Raw genomic sequence first — 19,882 nt, 5'->3', positions numbered from 1 at the left:
CTGGGAGGGTAGATAGTCTCCATTACACAAGGGCAAAAGCATTTAGAGTCTTCTGGTGGTGCATAGAGACAACAAGTCACAGCTTTCTTTGGAGGATTCTTTTTAAAAAAACACTCTGCCGAGGGACTTTTGTTGGCAGCAGCGGTGAGCCCGTTTTCCTTTGTATTTGATGATGGCGACGCTGAGAAGTGTTCTGTGCAGGGCTCTGGATGAAAAGACACGTTGGGTGGAGTCCTTTCTACGTGATTGAGCACATGCATAGAGGTTGCTCTCAGTTTGCTTTCTTGCCAAAGGAAATATTTTATTGTACTTTTTTTCCCCCCTTGAAACTGTTTAAAATAGTGGATCTCAGAGGGGGTTAGCAGTGTGGGGGTAGGAGGCAAACCAGGACGATTTGGCTAAATTTTCACAGTCTCCTCTCTTTGAGAATCAGTCTTGAGAATTTTAAAAATATGCCTTTTGCATTGTGACAAGGTAATGGATGTGAAAGGCCCTGTTGTAAATTATAATATGCTGCATCTGTATTGCTTAATATTCCAATGGGTTACTCCCTACGTGTCAAATAAAATAAAAGTCAAATAAGTGAAGTCAAAGCTGTCAGCAGCTCTCAATTATTTATGTATATATAAGAAATATTCCTGGTGAGTTAAAGATGTCAAGTACTGTCTTCTTTTTGTCATATTATTTCCTCACCATATTTTTCTGCCAGCAACAATAGCTAATACCGATTGAGCATTTGCTATGAGCTGAGTACTGCCCGGGGCCCCTACATGTGCCATCTCATGTAATCCTCCAAACAGCCCTGAGAAGGAGGCACTGTCCTTAATCCCATTTATAGGTGTGGTGAGAAATGGTAAAGTTAGGTTAACCCATCAAAGGTCTCAAAGTAAGCCTTTGAACCCAGGCACTTTTTAACCTCTCTGTTTGAATGCCAACTAATTTTCCTATTAGCTAAAACAGAAGAGCCCCAAAGATGGGGACGGGAGAGGCTTTACCAGATGAAATACTAGACACCCAGTTAAATTTGAATTTTATATAAGCAGTAAAGAACTTTTTAGTATTAGTACATCCTAAATATTGCATGGGACATACTAAGGAATTACTTATTGGCCACCTAAAATTTAAATTTAATGGGATGTCCTATGCTTTAAATTGCTAAGTCTGGCAGTATTAGGATAAGTGTCTAAGGAGACAAAGGAGATGAATAGAATTGCTTAATGAATTTGATTATTGTCCTTCGAGATTATTTGTGGTTTTGGATTTTTTTTTAAACTACAACTTTATTCATTTCAGGGGTGACAGTATATTATACTAAGCTTTAAATCAGACAGATATACTGTATTTCAGTTCACACAATGTATTGCTAACCTATAAACAGACCTTTCCTAGCACACTTTTTTCCCCCCTCGACATGAAGGCTTTCAAACCTGACCTATGTCTAGATCTTGTCCAGCAAACTCAAAAGGAGTCTGGAGATTTTGTTAGAAATAAATTATAAAGATCTGTTCAAGGGTCTTAGAGTTTGCAATCAGGGAGCACAGCTAGGCAAAAACCCAGAAGTGTTTCAAAAATGAGAAGAAAGTTAAATGTTCTTATTGCAAAAAGTATATTCTTGGAGAATTATTAGTCCTGCATTTTTAGCTCTAGGATTGGTCCAGAATGGTTATCAGCCAGATATCTGGCAGTCAGGATAACAGATGTCAGGTGGTCTGGATTACCTCTTCAGTGGGTAATCAGAGCATTATCTGGAGGCTTGGCGTATGTCCAGATGTTATATCCAGGCATTGACACAAGACTGGAAAGTTCAAAAAAATTTAAGTTCCCAGGCTAGTAGCACAAGACTGTAATCTTTCCTTGTGCCTCAACCTTCATAATGTTAATAATTTCAGCAGTTTGGTTAAAGTGGCTCCATTTTATATTATTTATTATCTCCAGTCTTTCCTTATTTCCACCCTTCCATCAGGATTCTCAGAGAACATCATAGATCAAACAAAACATTTTAAAGTTCCTTGTTGCCAGGGTGGTAATGCCTTCCCTGGGTTCACGACACGCTTGCCATCCCTGGGTCTTATAAGCAACCAATATTCATGCCAATTTTAGGTTGAAGCATTGAGAAAGTACTAATTATTTTTATATATCAGTTTTAGTGAATGGATAGTTGTGCTCAATGAGGCTAAAGCATCATGTTATCGTACTATGAACTGGTGCAGGCCTGGGTTTTCTCTTAGTGTTAGTACAATATATATAAACCTTAAATGATCATAGGAAGTATTCCCAAGCCCTGATTGGCATGGCTCAGTGGGTTGGGCATTGTCCTGCTAGGTCTGATTCCTGGTCAGGGCACATGACTGGGATGCAGGTTCAGACCCTGGTTGGGGGCGTTCAAGAGGTAACCAATTGATGTTTCTCTCTTACATCAATGTTTCTCTCCCTCTCTCCTCTAGTTCCCTGCTTCCCCTCTCTCGAATAAATAAATAAATAAATAAATAAAATTTTAGAAAACTATTTCCAAGATAATGATAATCACATCAATTTGAAATATATTTTTCATTTACATTTCCCAGGAACCACAAGAGCTGAACCAACTAGGCAATAATTCTCTTATGCTTGGAGTGGGATCCCTCCAGGATTTTATCTGTTTCTGAATGTGTGCCCAAAGAGAGGTCACCTTTCTGGACTCATCGGGTGTATAAGCACAACATTCTGTTTTCATGATGGCACGGGTGCCACCTTGAGATGCAGTGATAATATCTAATTCTGTCCTAGTTTGTAAGGCAGCTTTTCTCATTGAAGACACTTCAGTGTTTATTGAAGTTCACCTCTGATGACTGTCATTGGGAGCTTGTTGAGTCAACTTGAAGCTTCAATATGAATGATAACATCTTCAATTCCTAAGGAAGATGCAAAAATAGGTGCTGAGTGATCGTGCCAATGGAAAACAGCTCTTAAAAAAAGACAAAGAAAACAACAGTTCCAGTCCACCATGCTTTCATAAAAGGGAGGCTAGCAATAGAGGAAACAGAAGGGAAAATATGTCCTTGAGCCCACCGATATCCACTAATACATCTCCCTATACAACCTGGGGTAGCCAAGGGCAGAAACCTGTATCGTAGCCATCGTTGTCCATTAGGGGCTACAGGAAGTTCCAATCTTCTTTCCCAGTCTGTCCCAAACCAATCAGACCTTTATAAAGTTATAAAGGAATTACACTGATGGTTAGTTATTTCCCCTAACATTCTGGTACTATAGGAAACTCTAGTAGAGAATGGCTTCTTTGTTTTCAACCTAAAGGAGCTGAGGACCTTACATATCCATATCCAGGAGTTAACCATATGAACCCATCCCAAATTTGTACCTACTGTCCAGTTGCTCTGGTGGTTTTGTCAGGATCCTCATCATTTCCAGTCCCTGAGGCTGCTTGAACAGTAGCATTGATAGGACAGGGGGAAACCGTGGCCATAGTACTGTTATTAGGCCATTTGTCAGGTATTTGTAATGTAATATCAGGTAAACTTCAAGTTGAACTTTGTGGTGGTGGTTCTAGAATCAGTTTTGGTAAGGTGTTCCAGTCAGTCCCTTGGGGAAGAGAATCCCCACCCCACCCTACCCTCTGGGCAGCCCTGTCCCATTTTAGGTCCTGTTGGTATTATAGCAACAGATTGTTGTTTCTCCAATAGCCATTTGAGCTTATGGCAATGTTTTTACAGTGTCCAGGTTTTTTGCAACAATTGCACATTCTAGTTTTTTGGTTTTTAGACAACCCTTTCTAATTTTTCAACTCCAGTGAGTATATTAATTGTAATTGTAAACTCATGACTTGGGCTGCTTTAATAATTCAGAGCCTGATTAATTTTCCTTTTGTAATTTTTCTCTGTTGTTTTGGATAATCGACTGGCCAGATTAACTAAATCATGAGTACCTATAGATCCCCAATTAAGTGTTTTTTTTTTTTTTCACTAGAGCACTAAGTGCATCATCTAAACCATTTGAAAATGTAGTATTGAAAAGAAGGTTCCTCTCTCATGACATTCTCAATGCCTGAAAACTGTAAGAATGTCTTTTCTAAATGACTAGAGTAATCAAAACAGTTTCATTTAGTCTTTGAACACATTGCTCAATTTTCCTCCAACCAAAATTCTTTGGAAAAACTTGCATTTTAATTTTTTAAACATTTTTATTTATTTATTTTTAGGGAAAAGGGAAAGAAGGGAGAGGAACATTGATGTATGAGAGAAAATTTAATTGGTTGCCCCTCATACGCCCCCAACTGAATACCTGGCCTGCAAGCTGGTGGGCAAGTGCCCTGACCAGCAAACGAACCAGTGACCTTTTGACTTTCTGGATAACATCCAATCCACTGAGCCACACCAGTCAGGGTGGAAAGACTAGCATTTTATCATACAACTCTGTAGCCAAATTTTGAACTGTCATTTTATCTGCTGTGTGCTGATTGGAAAAATCTGCTAACGGTTCTTTCCAGTTGGGTAATTCCATCAATTTCTTTGCATTTCCTTCCCCTACCAGTGTGGATTAACTGATACAAATCTGAATAACCAGGTTTGTAGGTTTGCATAAGTGATCAAAATTCATTTGAAACCCAAGAGGATATTGGGCAGGACTTAGGAAGTCTCTTTTTTTTATTTAATTTTTTAAATTAAAAATTATTTTCAATTACAATTTACACGCAACATTATTTTGTATTAATTTCAGGCGTACGGCGTAGTGATTAGATAGTCAGGAAATCTTTAGTAATGGGTCCTAGCTGGACTAGAAGTATTGGCCTGATTTAATTTCCTGTAGATTGTCGCATCATCTCAATTTTTAAAGTGTTGATGACTTTCGTGTGTGTGCTTTTATCAACTCCATTACTTGGTAAAAATCCCCTCCCTGCGTAGTCATCTTCTAAAATAGATGACACTGGCCTAGATGCTTCCAGCAAAAATTCTGACACATTCACACTATTTCCTGACTATACCAGGACCTCCTATGGATGTTTCTAGTGTTCCAGCGGCAGGGGTGCATAATGATGTTAATTAAGGCTCTAGAAACAGTCTCTGTCCATGCCTGTCAGATAAGCCTGTTTTCTTATGAGATAATGCCCCTGTCTAATTAGCTTTGCAAATCCCAAAGTCTATGACTTCCCACAGGATGAAGGCAAGCAAACCAAATGTAGAACCTATTGGCAGAACCCATTGGTCTTTGGTGCTCTTGGAAGGTTGCCTATCTGCCTCCCACTTAGGCAGTTAATGTATGAGTAAATTATCATTAATGTCCAGGAGGGTTGGAATGGTCACAAGTTATTCCTAAAATAATTTGTGGCTATTTACATTAGGTTTTATCCTTCTGAAACAAGTCACGTAGCACAGTGGTCTCATAAATCTTGAATATAATTCTCAAGAATATCTGTTCATAGGCAGAAAGGTCTTGCTTCATTCTATAAGCACTTAATATTGTGTAAGTGAGCTTCTATTGCTCCTCTCGATAAATTACATCAAATACCTTCCTTTTCCATCTCTTTCCTCTACCCATCCTTCAATGTCCTTCCCCCTTGCTTTTTTCTGTATAGTGGAAACCTGTAGTTTACATAGTGAAAATCATGAGACACATGTAAGATGTATGTAAAATAATAAAATGTGCTCCGACAAGACGGTTGATTCATAGGCTAGGAGAAAAAGCTGCAAACACTAATAGATTTACACACCAAGAGCTGGGCTATTCTTTCAACTATTATTTTAGAGAGAAACATAGATTTGTTCCACCCATTTATACATTCATTGGGTGATTCTCATATGTGCCCTGACCATGGAACAAACCCACAACCTTGGCATATCGGGGCAGTGCTATAACCAACTGAGCTATCCTGCCAGGGCCAAGAGCTGGGCTGTGTTGATGCCACATGAGCTTATTAACATTGTAACAATTGTTTCTTACTCAGAAATGAGCCAGTAAAGATGGGGCATTTATTTTAGCTCAGCATTCTCATGTCAGTTTCTGAAAAAGAAGTAACCAGCATTTACAGTCTTCACTCTCTTTCCCAAAGGGATCTGTACTGAGAATAGGGTGCTGGATCAGTTGCCATACTCTTCACATGCTCAGAGACTGTGAGTTTTGATCTCTAACATGATGAATTTTTTGGTGAATTTTAGTTTAGAAAAAATGAATCAGGAGTAGAATAGCTAACATTTATTGACATTTTCTGTGTGTCAGGCATCGCCATGAGTGCTTAGGACATTATATTATTTAGTTCTTACCACAACCCTAAGAGATGGATACTGTGGGTATCTCCAACTTAAAGAGAAAGACTAGATACAGAAAGACTTAGTAACTTGTCAAAAGACACACAGCCAAGGAGCCTCAGAACCCAGGTCTAACCAGGCAGCCCTTGCTCTTAATGACTTTGCCTGGTAGGACAAAAAGGTGATGCTCATAGGCAAACCTATAAAGAAGGTCTCACAGCTCCTGATCAATAAGGAAGCTTTTACATAGTTCTGTTTGTAGTTGTTCTTCGTTTGGGAAGCTTGAGCTTATCTGGTAGGGTACAATTATTAATAGATTTTTGTCCCAGAGATTTGGTTGTTTTCCAGGCTTGCCCTTGGATCTTCATCCTCTCAACATTCTGCTTACATTTTTCATCATTGTTTTACTGCAGTGATTTATGAATATGATAAAACAGAGCTGCTTCTTCAGTAACTAAGGAAAACTGGGCCTGCAAAGAATAAATAGACCTTTCATTGGCCCTTAAGAAATTCAGTATACAGATGTCCTGCAGTATTTATTAGGAAAGCACTATACCCACTGTGCCTGAACTTGGGGCAGTTCTTTTCATTTTTTCCTCAGATACCTGCATTTCTATGTTATACAGCATTTGTTAGTTGTTAGGTAAAAAATCAACTTATTGGCTGTTGTGTTGCATGTTCTTCCTTGTGACTCACCATATTTAAACAGGTTCAGATTTTGAGGTTGATTTTTCAAATTAATGTCAATAAATCCTTTGGAAATTTTAAAAATAAAAGCTCATTTAAGCTGAGAAACAGACAAATATCCATCCACTGAGTTATTTTTAAATTACTCTTAATGTTCGTTATGTTGGTTCTTGCAAAGAAAATATAAACAAAACCCAAATATGAAAAAAAATTCCAAGTTTATATTGTTTATCCCATGAGTAACATAGGAAAATCCCTCTTAAGAGAAATGACATTGCAAAAGGGGCATAGAATATTTTTCTTTTTCAAATTAAAAAAAAATGTATCCTGTTTCTAAACATTTTTTATTGTATTTGACAGTTTATAAAAATAAATCTTTTTTCTTATGTGAACTTCACCAAACTCTCTTATTCTGTAACAGTTGTTGATCTCCCCTTCCCTTTTTCTTCTCTTCTCTCATGCTTCTTCCTCCCCTTTCTCCTTCTCTTCCTTCCTTCTTCCCTCCCTCCTCTCCTCTCTTCTCCTTTCCTCTCCCCTTCCTTCCTTCCTTCCTTCCTTCCTTCCTTCCTTCCTTCCTTCCTTCCTTCCTTCCTTCCTTCCTTCCTTCCTCCCTCCCTCCCTTCCTCCTGTCCTTCCTTCCTTCTGTCCTCTCTCTCTACCTTCTTTGCTTCTTTCTTCCTTCCCCTCCCTGTTTGTTTCCTCTCTCCTTCCCTGACCCTTCACTCCTTTTCTTGGTGGGGGTCACCTCAGGACTCGTAAGACCCTTAAGTCAGGAAATACCAGGAAGATGAGTGAGGGAGCAGATTTTGCTTGGAATATGTGGGTTTGATGGATACTCAAGGGAAGATGCTGAGTTCCAGGTAGGACTCCAGGATGCACTCTCTCTATCTAGGGAAGAGTAAGGATAATGGGAATAGGGGGAAGAAGGTTGTGGATGGCCCCTGGGGAACAGCAGCCTTGGGGGCAGACTGAGGAAGAGGCCTTGAAGGGAGGAGTTAGACAGGGAGTGACTGGTGAGCGGGGCTTTCTAGTGTGAGTCCAAGGGTTAAAGAGTTACAGGATTCAGGACAGACCGAGTGATCCCAGGACAGATGAAAGCAGTGGGTAGAGCTAAGGCTAGAAGAAGAGGGAGCAAGGGCAAGGAGGTGGGGGCATTGATTCATTTCACCTGCGGGACTGGCCCCGGAGATAGCACGGCACCGCGTTGTTGGAGGAACCAGACTCTCAGTGCAGTGTCTGCAAAGGGTCCCCTTCAGCAAGTGGCCACAAATTAGCATATATGGGTGTCACCATGGAGCCTTCTCTTCTGCTCTAGGATAAGTTGGGTCCAGAGCAGCATCTTCTGTCTGCAAAATATTCCAGAATATTGAGAATGAGCCGGAGGCTTTAATAGAACTCAAAGCAAAACCATGGGCAAAAAGACGAAGAGGAAAATATTCCTCGGATAGTGTGATAGAGCTGGTAGACATGTAACCATGCCAACAGCACACCCATCCTGGGTGTCTGGGCCACCTATAATGACAGCAGCCACTGCTTTTGCACCTGGCTGGCCATATTGCCAAGACTATTAGAAGTGGGCCATAGATATGACTAACCTTCAAACCAAATTAAGCAGGGCTTCCTCTCACCATCCCATGTAATTGTCATTGTTGTTTTCTATAGAAAGAATAAAAATACCAAAGAAAACATGCTTATGGCAAATAAATTAGCCTTGAACTGGGAGTCTGGAGTCCTGGTCTGAGTCCTGCCTTTGACCCATTCTTGCTGGGTGGTTCTACACAGGTCCTGGCCCCCAGCTGGGATTCACTTGCTTCACTAAGGACAACTAGCATTGAGCTCTCTCCCTGTGGTTGGGCCGGAGCTTATAGCTGTGGATGATCTTGTAACACTCACAATTGTATATGGTGGATGTGGTCATGCACCGCCTTTTGCAGGCAAGGATTCGGAGAGATGGAGAGGCTGAGCAACTTTCCCAAGTTCACACAACTAGTAAGTAACAGCTCAGGACTTGAACCCAGGCCTTTGGCTTGCGACCCTGTTTTTCACTGATACTTTCCTATACTGTAAAATGAGGAAAGGGGCTTAGGTGACAGATAATTTTCCTCCTGGCTCTAACTCTCATTTCTCTGACACTTTGATACACTCTCATCCACCCCAAGCAGGTAAAGAAAATGCCCGATTTAAAACAGGAGCAGCAGCAGTAACCATCTATCTCCACACACAGTTCTCTTCTTGGTGCTTGCCTATCTTATCTCAACCAGTCTATCAATTACTTAGCAGTCCGGCCCTGGGCCCCTCGTGCATCAGGCAAAGTCTTTCTGAGACCTGGCAGGTCCGCTCATGTATGCTGTCTGCTGTCTGACTTCTCAAGGTATTGGTGCTTATAATGCCTGCTTGTACAGTCAACTGGGCAGTGGTGTAAAAATAAAAGGAAAAAAAGGCAGGAGAGGAGGGAGGGAGGATGGAGGGAGGGAAGGAGAAAGGAAGGAAGGGAGGGAGGGAGGAAGGAAGGAAGGAAGGAAGAGAAGGAGAGGAGGAGAGGAGAGGAGGAGAGGGAAAGGGAGGTGGAGAGAAGGCAAGGGTATTTACTCAAATAGCTGGAGAATCTTCACAATAATTTGCATGTGTGTGCTTTAGTTGACTTTATCATAAGCTATTGTGGTTTCTAAAGCAATTTTACATTGGCCAGAGTCCCATTCCAGAGGTTTTTAATATGCTGTAGAAGAAGCTATTAACATTCTTCATTTTAAATGATCTTAACACATTGTAATCTTAGTGGTTACTTAGGTAGGGAATTAACTTACTTTGTGTACACAAACTCAGAAATGCCTTTATAGTATTTTCCTGTCATATTTAATGAACTGACATTAATGTTAGGGCCTGTAATTATGTTCAATATCGTAGAAGGAAAAAGCCTATTATCCCATTGGGTAGTTCTCAATATTAAAGCATCTGATGAGTAAGTCTGAGACAACTGCAAAGACTACCTTTGTGATAAGCGGAATTATTACAGTTTCAAATGTCAAGATTTCCTCTCTCCCCAACCCCAGTATTACTGGAATCCTTATGATTCTTTTCATAAATTAACAGTCTCTACTTGAAAGTTCTGAGGGAAGCACTTGGGAATTACTGGGAAAATGTTACAGTCTCATTTTTAAAAAACTACAAAATAATTCTTGCCTTCCCTAAAATTAAAATGGAATTAAGCGTCACTGGAAGGAAAGGCAGTTTTGCATTTAAGACCCAAATTATTAATGAGAAGGAAATTTAGTGGGTTTACCAGAGAAAACTGCCTTTGGCCTTGGGGGCGCAGTCTCCCAGCCTCCCTTCTGCGATCCTGTTGTATACATTCCAAGTATATTTGGCATATTTTATACTTAAAAAGTACCTTGTTTTATTTGTGTCTCTGTTAGGGCATGAACTTGAGAGTGTTTACTAGATTTTTTAAATGCTTCAGTTGTTCAATGAGATAAAATGGTCAGCTAAGAAACAAAGAACTTGGGCCTCTTAGGGCTTTGTTGTTGTTAACTACTGAAGAAATACTTGGGTACATTCTTGTAATTAGCACACGAGCTTTGAGGCTGCTGGAACCGAGCTGTGGGACCCACTGTAGTCCCATGTAGTCATCTGTGCCTCTTGCTGCCCTCGCCAGGGGTCCCTGTCCTCGGCGCTCTCTCCCTTTCTCACCCTTCTATCCCCCTCCACAAATAGCCTCTTTCTTCCATCCTAACACAGGGCTTCCCAAGTTGCTGTTTTCCACTGAAGATTCTAGTGTGGAATAATGTATGACTTTGTCTTTATAATGGTACCATTTAAATGCATCTTACAATGGGCAGTCTGGATGACATAATGCTACTCTGGCAATGAAGAGAAAGGCACGGTCCACTTATGGTGTGGGACAAAATGAAAGCGATGAGCTGGGCAAATGTTGCTTGGGTTTGGGAATGTTTTGTTGGAGTGTTTTTAAAGATCTTTTGAAGAAAGGGTCTCAAGAGGCTGGGGTGGATATAATCAGATCACCTTTTCCTTGTGTGAGAGGGTTTGGCAAAGGAAACGCCAAGTGTGAGGATGCAGGGAAAGGAAATAAATGTGGAATAGGCAGGAAAGGAACTCACATGGGCACAGGAAGCCAGAGACCCTCGAGAGGAAATGAAGGAAAGGCAGGCACACAAACTAGGCCAAGAACAGGAGTAAACACAGCCCAAGAGCCAAGGGTTCTCAGGTGACAGGGTCTCTATCTCTGCATCCGCTTGCTCTCTCCTCCCCCTACCCCCTTAGGGGACTGCATTCACCCCACGTGGTTCCCTGAGCAGGCTGTGCAGGGAATCAGGTGGCAAGCGTAAACAAATACCGATTCCCGGGCCCCAGATCGCCTAGCAAAATGAACCCAGAATTTCTTCCTCGGCATTTTCCAGCTTCTCTCCATGTGAGCCAGCTTGGGAAACACGGATTTGCAAGTCTTAGAGCTGACCACCGCTCTGCAACCAGACTTGACCTCTGAGAAGAGATGTTTTTAAGAAGGGTGCTTTTAATTTGATAAAACACAGCTACCAGTCCATACAAATAGTCCATAGACGGACACATGTCAGCCTTATATGTTGTAGATTCATAAAGTTGTTGGTTAAAACGGTCTGTGGTTGGATTATCCCTTCTGTGAAAAGGCCACATTATCTGGAGGTGACCCTTCTTCCCTTAAATAGGAATGGGAGATCAGTAGATAAATGTCTTAAGTGGGAAATCCCTAAACGTACAAAACATCCAGAGGAACAGGGTAAAACCACTATTTGAACTAGAAAGCAAGCAAATGATCTGTGTGAATCCTAGATGTTACTTGGTTACCTGTCCCAAGTCCTTCAGCCTGCAGGAATAAATCTTTCCTTTTATATTTAAATTGAAATATAAAATATATTTATATTTTATATATATATTTATTTATATATATTATATATATATTTATTTATATATAAATATATATTTAAATATATATTTAAATATATATTTAAATATAAAAATATATTTATATTTAAATTGAAATATATTCTTGGACCTCAAGAATGGAATAAGCCTGCAGGAATAAATCTTTCCTTTTATATTTAAATTTATATTTTATATATATATATTTATTTATATATATATAAATATATATTTAAATATATATTTAAATATATATTTAAATATAAAAATATATTAAATCTTTCCTTTTCCATTCTTGGACCTCAAGAATGGAAAAGTGTTGGAGGTTGATTAGTGCCCACCGCACAATTTTTATGGATTTTTAACTCAAGTGATTAACTCAAGTGGGGTGGGGTTCTTGTGGTGGCTTCTTGTTCTGATTTCCTACTTTGTCCAACTTCTTAATCTCAAATCTCTCTTGCCTGACATCCGCTTATATGCACTGAGCCAAGTACAAGCCCCTTGCCTTTGCTTATCCAAACAAATCCTGTTTTCAGAGGTCTAGGAGTTACCGGAAATGCTTATTACTTCACAACATACAACATCAAACAACTTTAAAAGTGGATATGAAATATGTTTATTTTGGCCCTGTGATCAAGAATTTCCCATTCACTGACTTTTCCCCAATACCCGAACCTTTCATCTGACTCCATAGATTTTATAAGCTCCTGAATCCCAAAAAGGAATTGCACTTGGACACTGTTTAAACACTTTTTATCTCAAGAAATAGCACCAAACTATCTCCCAAATTTGCCATTTTATTAATATTCATATTTCCATCAACATAGTACAGTCACTCAATTCTCATTCCCTCACCAACAATAGATATTTGTATTTTATATATTTACCCATATGTATTATAGGCAAAATATATTGTCCCAATATTTTCACTTCATTCATTTAATTATGGAGAGTTTGAGCATCTTTTCACAAGTTCAATGGCCAGTTATGCTTATTTATCTATAAACTTTTTTAAAAAATTAGGTAGATGGTAATTTTGTTACTGATTTGTAAGAACTCTTTGCATATCAGAGATAGTAACCCATTGTTCTGTATGTTGCAAATATTTCCCCTGGTTTGTTTCTTTTAGGTTTTGAGAGGCACCTCTAGTCCCATGGGGATGCCCTTGGGATTGGGATTGTTTCTAACTTTCCACCTGGTGCCTAGTGGGAAAGCCCCACAAATCTGGACTGTTGGTTTGATGTGGGCCAGTCCTTTCGGTGTTTTGTTTTTCCCTCTTATTCTCTCGGCCCCCCTGCCCTCGGCCCCCAATCAACCTTTACTTTCTGTGTGACATATTTAACATGTGAGGATGACACCTAGCTGGTTCTTTGTTCTTTCCCTTTGCTAAAGGAGAAAATGGCAAATTCTCTTTTATGATGCCAGTCTCGGCCCTTCCTTTGAGTTTTCAGATCAGCTCTCTGAGCCACTCACTTTTTAAAAAAAGATTTTATTTACTTATTTATTTATTTTTTAGAGAGAGGGGAAGGGAGGGAGAAAGAGGGAGAGAAACTTCCACGTGAGAGAGAAACATCAACTGGTTGCCTCTCGTACGTGCCTTGACCGAACCTACAACCCAGGCATGTGTCCTGATCAGGAATCAAACTGGAGACCAGACCGTTCACTTTGTGGGATGATGCCACCAACTGAGCCACACCAGTCAGGACGCAGGTCTTTTTTTAAGCTTTTACTACTCTTCTAGGCTTGGGAGCATGTGGCTACTGCTAGACCATTATTTGCTAGATTTGGTTCACTTTGTTCAGTTTGGGGAAAAGAGGCTTTGTCAATCTTTGTCTAGGCAGATGTCTTCCCCGGAAACATGAGCTTGAATTTTGGCATTTCATTATTAAGTGCATTCTATTTCTTGGGTCCCCCGGAAACCACTTTTGCTCAGGGCACAGTTTAAAGTGGGCCAGCAGTGTGGCAGAGACAACTCGAGCACGATGCACACTAACTGTGAAAGAAATTCTGTTTTTTCTCTCTTGCCAAGCAAAATCTACGTAGAAGGTTTTGTGTCCTAAATGGTGTAGGGCCTTGGGGAGCATTCAATATTTACAAATCCCACTATGTCTTTTTTCCCCACAGAATTAGTTGCCCTTTACTTTCTTCAAATGCGCTTCTAAAGTGCATCTAGAAGATTAAATGTGCTTCTTTCATAAGATATTCTCAGCTCTAATAACTGTTATTATGTTAAAAGACATATGATGTGATGAGCCCGTACGCATGCGCTGGGTAATGAAGTCCCTTCCCACTGCTGGCATTTCTTGCTCTTCCCTGTCCTTAAGAATCACCTGGGAGCCCTTACAGTCCAGTTTCCCTGGCCCTGCCCCCAGAGATTGCAACTTAGGTGGTTCAGGCGGAGCTCAGGAGTCTACATTTCAATGAGCACAAATGGAGTTCTGATATCTGTGGCTCTTAGTACTGGCTTTGCGTCCAGAGTAAGCTATCTCAACCTCAGCACTTTGACATTTGGGGTGTGATCATTTTTTATTGTTGTTGGTGGGGGCGGGGAGGGGGGAGGGGGAGCTGTCCAGTCCACTTTCGAATGTTTAGCAACATCACTGGCCTCTACCTATTAGATGCCAGGAGTACCTGCCCCATGACAAAAATGTCTCCAGACCTTGCCAAAATGTTCCCTCGGGGATCGAGTCATCCTTGATTGAGAATTGTTGACCTAGGGGAAAATAAATGAGAAAATGTTAATTAAAAAGTTTTTACTTTTGAATGCAGACATTTATACCCTGGCATTGCTTTCACTGGACAAATTAAACAAACACTTCTGAGCACCTGGTATATACCAAGCATTTTATATAAAAATGTTTAATTTAATCATGGCTACTTCTTTAATATAAGATGTAAGAGAAGGAAATGTTCTTGTAAATCAATACTTATTGAACAGGCATTTTTTTTTCCCTAAATTAATATTCCCATTTTTTCTATACATTATACCAGAATGTTAAAATTAATATTAACAGAAACATAAGGATAATATTAAGTTAATATTAGTATTAACATTGATATTGCTTTAGGAAAGAACTAATTCACAGTATATCTGGTGTGAATTGCTGTACTTTTTCTAATGAAACAAATTTCATATGTAAACTTTACATGTATTCAAACTTGGGAACATATGAAGAAAGAGTGATGGTACACCTGCCAAGATACTGTTTATAAAATCTCACCTCTACTGTGATTTTAGAATCTTTCCTTGGTGAGTCTGTGGTCCATATAAATAAATAACTGTACCCAAATATGCTCGTTCCAATGTGAGTTTTTCACATGATAGTAAAATGGTAAAAATTGATCACAGTGTAGGGCACCCAAATATTTAACTTCTTAAGTCAGTGATGTGAGGAGTGGAAGAAAAGGAGAGGTGAGGAGAGAAAAGGAAAGGGATGAGGCCTAAGCGATCCCGAGGTACTCTTCAGTAAATTCTATTGGAATTCAAGAATGTAAATAACAAACATACACAAAGACTAGTGAAATAATTCCTAAATGCAAAGGAAAAGAAGCCTATTGATATTCAGGAAGCCCGAGGAGAACCCCGGATGTCTCCATTGTAGACTTTACCCCTTCCCTGAGTGAAGGTGTGAACAAAGGTCAAGACAGGAAAGAAGGGCCCCCCACCCCCTTCCCAGAGTACCATTTTTAACCTCCTTTGAGTGAACAGGCTTTCTGGGCAGTTCCTCATGATATATATATTTTTTAAACTGGAAATCTGGGCCCTTCGTGGACTAGGAAAGAAGCACTAGACCCCGGGGGGCCATCTTTCCCCACTGTTTGGCCCACAGAACTGACTCTCAGAAGAGGCCCCCAGGGCCTTGGCCAGCAGCTCCAACCGAGGGTGGAATCTCAAAGGAGAGGAAGAAGCTCTGACTTGCAAGGTTGGAGAGAATCACTAGGAAAATGAAACTCTTAGTCATGCCTAGTGAAAAGTTAAGGTCAAGAAGTCTGACTTTATATTATTTTCCTCTGCAGAAAATGTGCAGAGTAAGATAACTACTAGGTTTTTAAATGCTGTTTTCTGGGTAGGGTGGTGTTGTGTGTATCCTCTCAGGATTTTTAGACCGTCCGTTTTCAAAGGGTTATTAACATTATTTAAATATTCATGGTGGGGGAGGGGATTACAGACTGAAATTTCATACAGCTCGGCAGCGAGGGACGGCTGGCCACCCACCTGACCGAGGCCCACGCAGTGTATCAGCTGCCACCTTCCCCAGCGCTGGCTTTGTTAACACACGCGCTTTGACACCAGGCCACTGGCGGCCACAAAGGGGAGGGCAGCATGAAGGCTCTGGCGAGTCAGTGCTCCCGAAGCATCCTTTGCACACCTCAGTCTCTGGGCACCATTAAGGAGAAACCCCAAATGCACGGAGACCCCATCTCTGTCACAAAGATGCTTTCCCAGCCGCTCCCAGGGACTTACCCAGGGACAGTTGTGGCGCTGGGTAAGGGATGAGACAGACTCGCTCCCCCAACTTGGGTAGAAACCCCGCCCCTCCGGGCGTTGTGAGCGCGCCCATGCTCCCACACACTTCCTTAAACACTCATATACACCTGTGCATACACCAACACCCACGTCCACATGCACACAGGCCGACACGCCCACCCACGACACACACCCAGACGTCGAGCCCCCTCTGCCGCTGGGAAATACCCGGCTTCACTTGCCCAACCCCTCATCCCCTTGCTCCTCCTTCTCCATCCCTCCATCCTTCCATCCCTGTGTTCTACCCATCCATTCATTTCTTGGTTTGCCCGTAGATTTCTCCCAGGTCACAAAGATAAGGTTGGGGTGGAATGGCTTGGTTCGAAGAAGCAGAGGGGCGGACCTCCCGCCCCAGTTCCGCTGCCAGGAGGGGGTTGGGTAGGGCCGGAGCGGGCGGGGGAAGGGGCGGGGAAGGGGCGGAAAGGGGCGGGCCCGGGAATCGGCGGGTGGCGCTCCCAGCCCTCCAGTTCTCCCTGCGGCTACGGCTCTCGGCTCTGGACAGATGCTCTTGCCCCAGCCCGGGGCTGCTACGCGCGTTTCTCCAGAGTCTCCTGGACGCTTCAAGGAGGAGGCAGTGGCCGCGCCGCGTTGGAGCGGAGCCTGAGGACTGCGTCCTCAGGATCCGGTGCCCAGAGGTGGGTGTCCAAGCTGTGGCGCTGAGGTCCGTGGTCCCTGGGGCGCCTTCCCGTCCTGGTGTTGGGGCCTCCGGTGTGGGGAAGAGGTGGCCCGGGAGGGATCGGTGATCTGGGGAGTCCTGGGGACTACCTCGGAACTTAAAGGGCTTTTATGGTACTTGTCTAGCGGAGCGCGTACGGGGAGAACACCTGGATAGACAGGGCTGTGGCCATGTGTCTTTGAATTCCTAGGTTTGGGAGAGGGCCAAGCTGTTGGCTGCTTTATTCCATACTTTTTAACTTATATATGCTTAAAAAGAATAAACTTAAGACGCCTCCCCAATACACACACAGCTGGCTGTACAGGAAACAGTGAAAATCACACCGCGATAGCCGCCACCTCAGACAGGGGAGCGGTGTTGGGGGGGAGGGGGGGCAGGCGCGGGTCCTGCTTCCTTAGATGGCAGCGCTGGGGGCGCTTTCGGAAGTCGGGAGCTTTGCTTAGAGACTGAGGCCGGGGAGGCCCGGGTCCCGGCCAGCCGGAGCCTTTTCTGGTCTGGGGAGCTGAACTCCAGAGATGACGGTCGAAGAGGGAGCAGCCCTTCTGCTCTGGGAGGCAAGAGGGGGTCCGGGTCCGAGCTGAACCTGGAAGTTTGGCTGGAGGCTGGGATTCCAGCTGTTAGGATCTGGTGTTTTATCCTGGCTAAAGCCGGAAGGTACGCCTATTTGGGGCCTTTTGGGACACTTAGCGAAGACGAAGAGGAGCATCGCGGTGATAAGCGCTGGGTACACTGTGCCTACGGTGCCCGTGGAGGCGGCGCGCGCGGGAATAGGGGGCCAGGAGATATGTGCCACCCTGAGACATTAATCTAGAGAAAGGTAGTGGAGGACCGGACTGAATCGGTGTTTCTGAGAGCGGGGAGCCTGGGAGCTGTGGCGCCGTTGGCCCAGCAAGAACCGAAGGCAAAGGGCGGGCTGCCTTGCAGCGGGAGCGAGGCGGCGAGAGGACTCTGGGGAGCAAGACCGGCAGCCGGGTTCCTGAGCTCCCGGGCGCTGAGACTAGACGCTCGCCAGCCCGGGGGGTCCCTCCGCCATCCGAAAAAGGGAGGGGGCATTCTTAGAGAGAGGTGTTTCGCTTAGAGAGACGGTGAATGAGCTCCGCGAACCAAGTAAAGCCAGCTTCCCACGTGGGGTAGTAGTCATCTGGCTCTGATAGACTGTGGTTAGACTTTGATAAATCTGTACCTTTCCCTGTAGCAGTTTTCAGTGCAGCACCATTACTTGTGGCAAACCCCTCCGTCCCCCCACCCCCGCAGTGTATTTACCCTCGAAAATAAACTGCACACACCCACATGTATCTATGCGTATATAATGTATCTTTGAGTCTGCGGAGAAGTTTAATTTCTCAGAGGACACACCCTTCCGTTTTAACACACATTTCCAGGCGCCTGGAAGCTGAGTAAGAACAAACCCACCTCTCACCGTTGTAATCCCGAGGACTTGTTTCCTTGGCTTTACTCTAATTAAAAAGCGTTCACTTGAGCATCATGCCTGTCCCCCCCCCCCCCCGCCCCTGGAAATGTTCCTAATTTAAACACTTCTCCCAGCCTGGCAGCCTCCCTGAATGTATTTATTGACCAATGACGTTTCCGAGTAGTACCTCCAGAGGAGGTATACCTGGTAAGGAGCTTACTCTGTTTCTTTGAACAAAAAGCCTTGTAAGAATCGAAACTTGCCCTAAATAAAGCACCTTATGAACAGCTGTCCCCTGTCAGCTCTCTCCCCAGTCTGACACAGGCTCTTTCCTTAAAGGGCATTTTTCTCCTTTGAGTGGGCACACCGTGGGGCTTGGGGGCCCTGCAGTTATTTTGGGTTGCTCCAATAAAATCAGTGGTGAGCCAGGAAAAACGAAAGTGATACTACCTGGATCTCCCAGCCCGTTACCTAGCAAACTGTGTGGTGAACTGTTGGGCCGTTCCTCTGGCACCAGGTACCCTCCACATCCTTTCGGGGATGCCGAGGAGGATGGCTGGGCTTTCAGATGGGACAAACATTGTGAAATACCCATTATCTCATAGTTCTGGAATGACAGTTGGCACAGCTTCCTGCGCGCAGAGTTCAGGGTAGTGTTGTGAGAATTTATTTCACTTTCGTAAGGGGCTCATTGTGACTCAGTAGTCTCCAGATCTCAGGATCATAAAATTGAAGCAGGCTGTCTGAACTTTATTGTCAAGTGCAGAGCAAATGGTCCACTTTTTTTTTTAATTTAAAAAACTGTCAATATTTTAGTATAGAACTAACATATTAAATGTTTCTTTTTAAATAGGCTGACACCCTGGACTTTCTAGTTAATTATTATAATTATTGTCCAGATATCCTTTTAGATTTCTTAGATTCCTAAAGCACCCATGTCCCAGATTTTTATTGTGTTGTCATGACAAGTCTACTTAGTAGGGTAATGAGAAATGTTTCAAATAGAGATGAAATGGAATTTAGATGGAGGTTGTGTTGAGGGATTTAAATAACCGAAATGGGAGCATGCTGAAAATTGACTTCTGAAGACCAAGGGGATGGTGTGTTCAGCTCCATTCTTTAATTTTATACATTTCTCAACCTTGATCTGCCTCGAATTAGCCTCTGGAATGGCTGTTCTATGATCCCGAGAAACACGAGTCACTCTTTGCTTGGATGATTGACCAGGGATCCTGTGCCAGCTATTGGAAATTTGAAGTCATTAATTAATATACTCATCAGTTACAATTTTAGTGTTAGTAAACCTAACACCTAGAGGCAGATTTTCTGTGAAGCTCAAAAAAGTACCAGTTTCACCCAGCAGTACTTTGGGTGGCTTGGGGCTGAGGGAGACAGCGCCTTCTTGAACCACAATGGGTGATTCGTCTCTG

The 19,882-nt window shown here is 42.7% G+C and overlaps 1 protein-coding gene across 5 annotated transcripts in view; it reads left to right on the top strand.

Annotated features, from left to right (window-relative positions):
* Nucleotides 1–19,882, top strand: part of PALM2AKAP2 (PALM2 and AKAP2 fusion) — a 399,871-nt gene that overhangs the window by 282,483 nt on the left and 97,506 nt on the right. The window contains exon 1 of one of the 5 annotated variants that reach the window (XM_054584545.1): nucleotides 16,830–17,000. The exons of the other annotated variants lie outside the window; for them this stretch is intronic. The gene's annotated coding sequence lies outside the window, so the exon portion shown is untranslated. Of the gene's footprint in view, nucleotides 1–16,829; nucleotides 17,001–19,882 lie in introns of those variants that run through there. 5 annotated transcript variants of the gene reach the window in all.

The sequence above is a fragment of the Pteronotus mesoamericanus genome, unplaced genomic scaffold, assembly GCF_021234165.1.
Source record: "Pteronotus mesoamericanus isolate MK-2021 breed Mesoamerican mustached bat unplaced genomic scaffold, CSHL_Meso_final contig_78, whole genome shotgun sequence".
In the NCBI taxonomy this organism is placed as follows: domain Eukaryota; kingdom Metazoa; phylum Chordata; class Mammalia; order Chiroptera; family Mormoopidae; genus Pteronotus; species Pteronotus mesoamericanus.
This window is presented reverse-complemented; position numbering and strand designations above follow the sequence as displayed.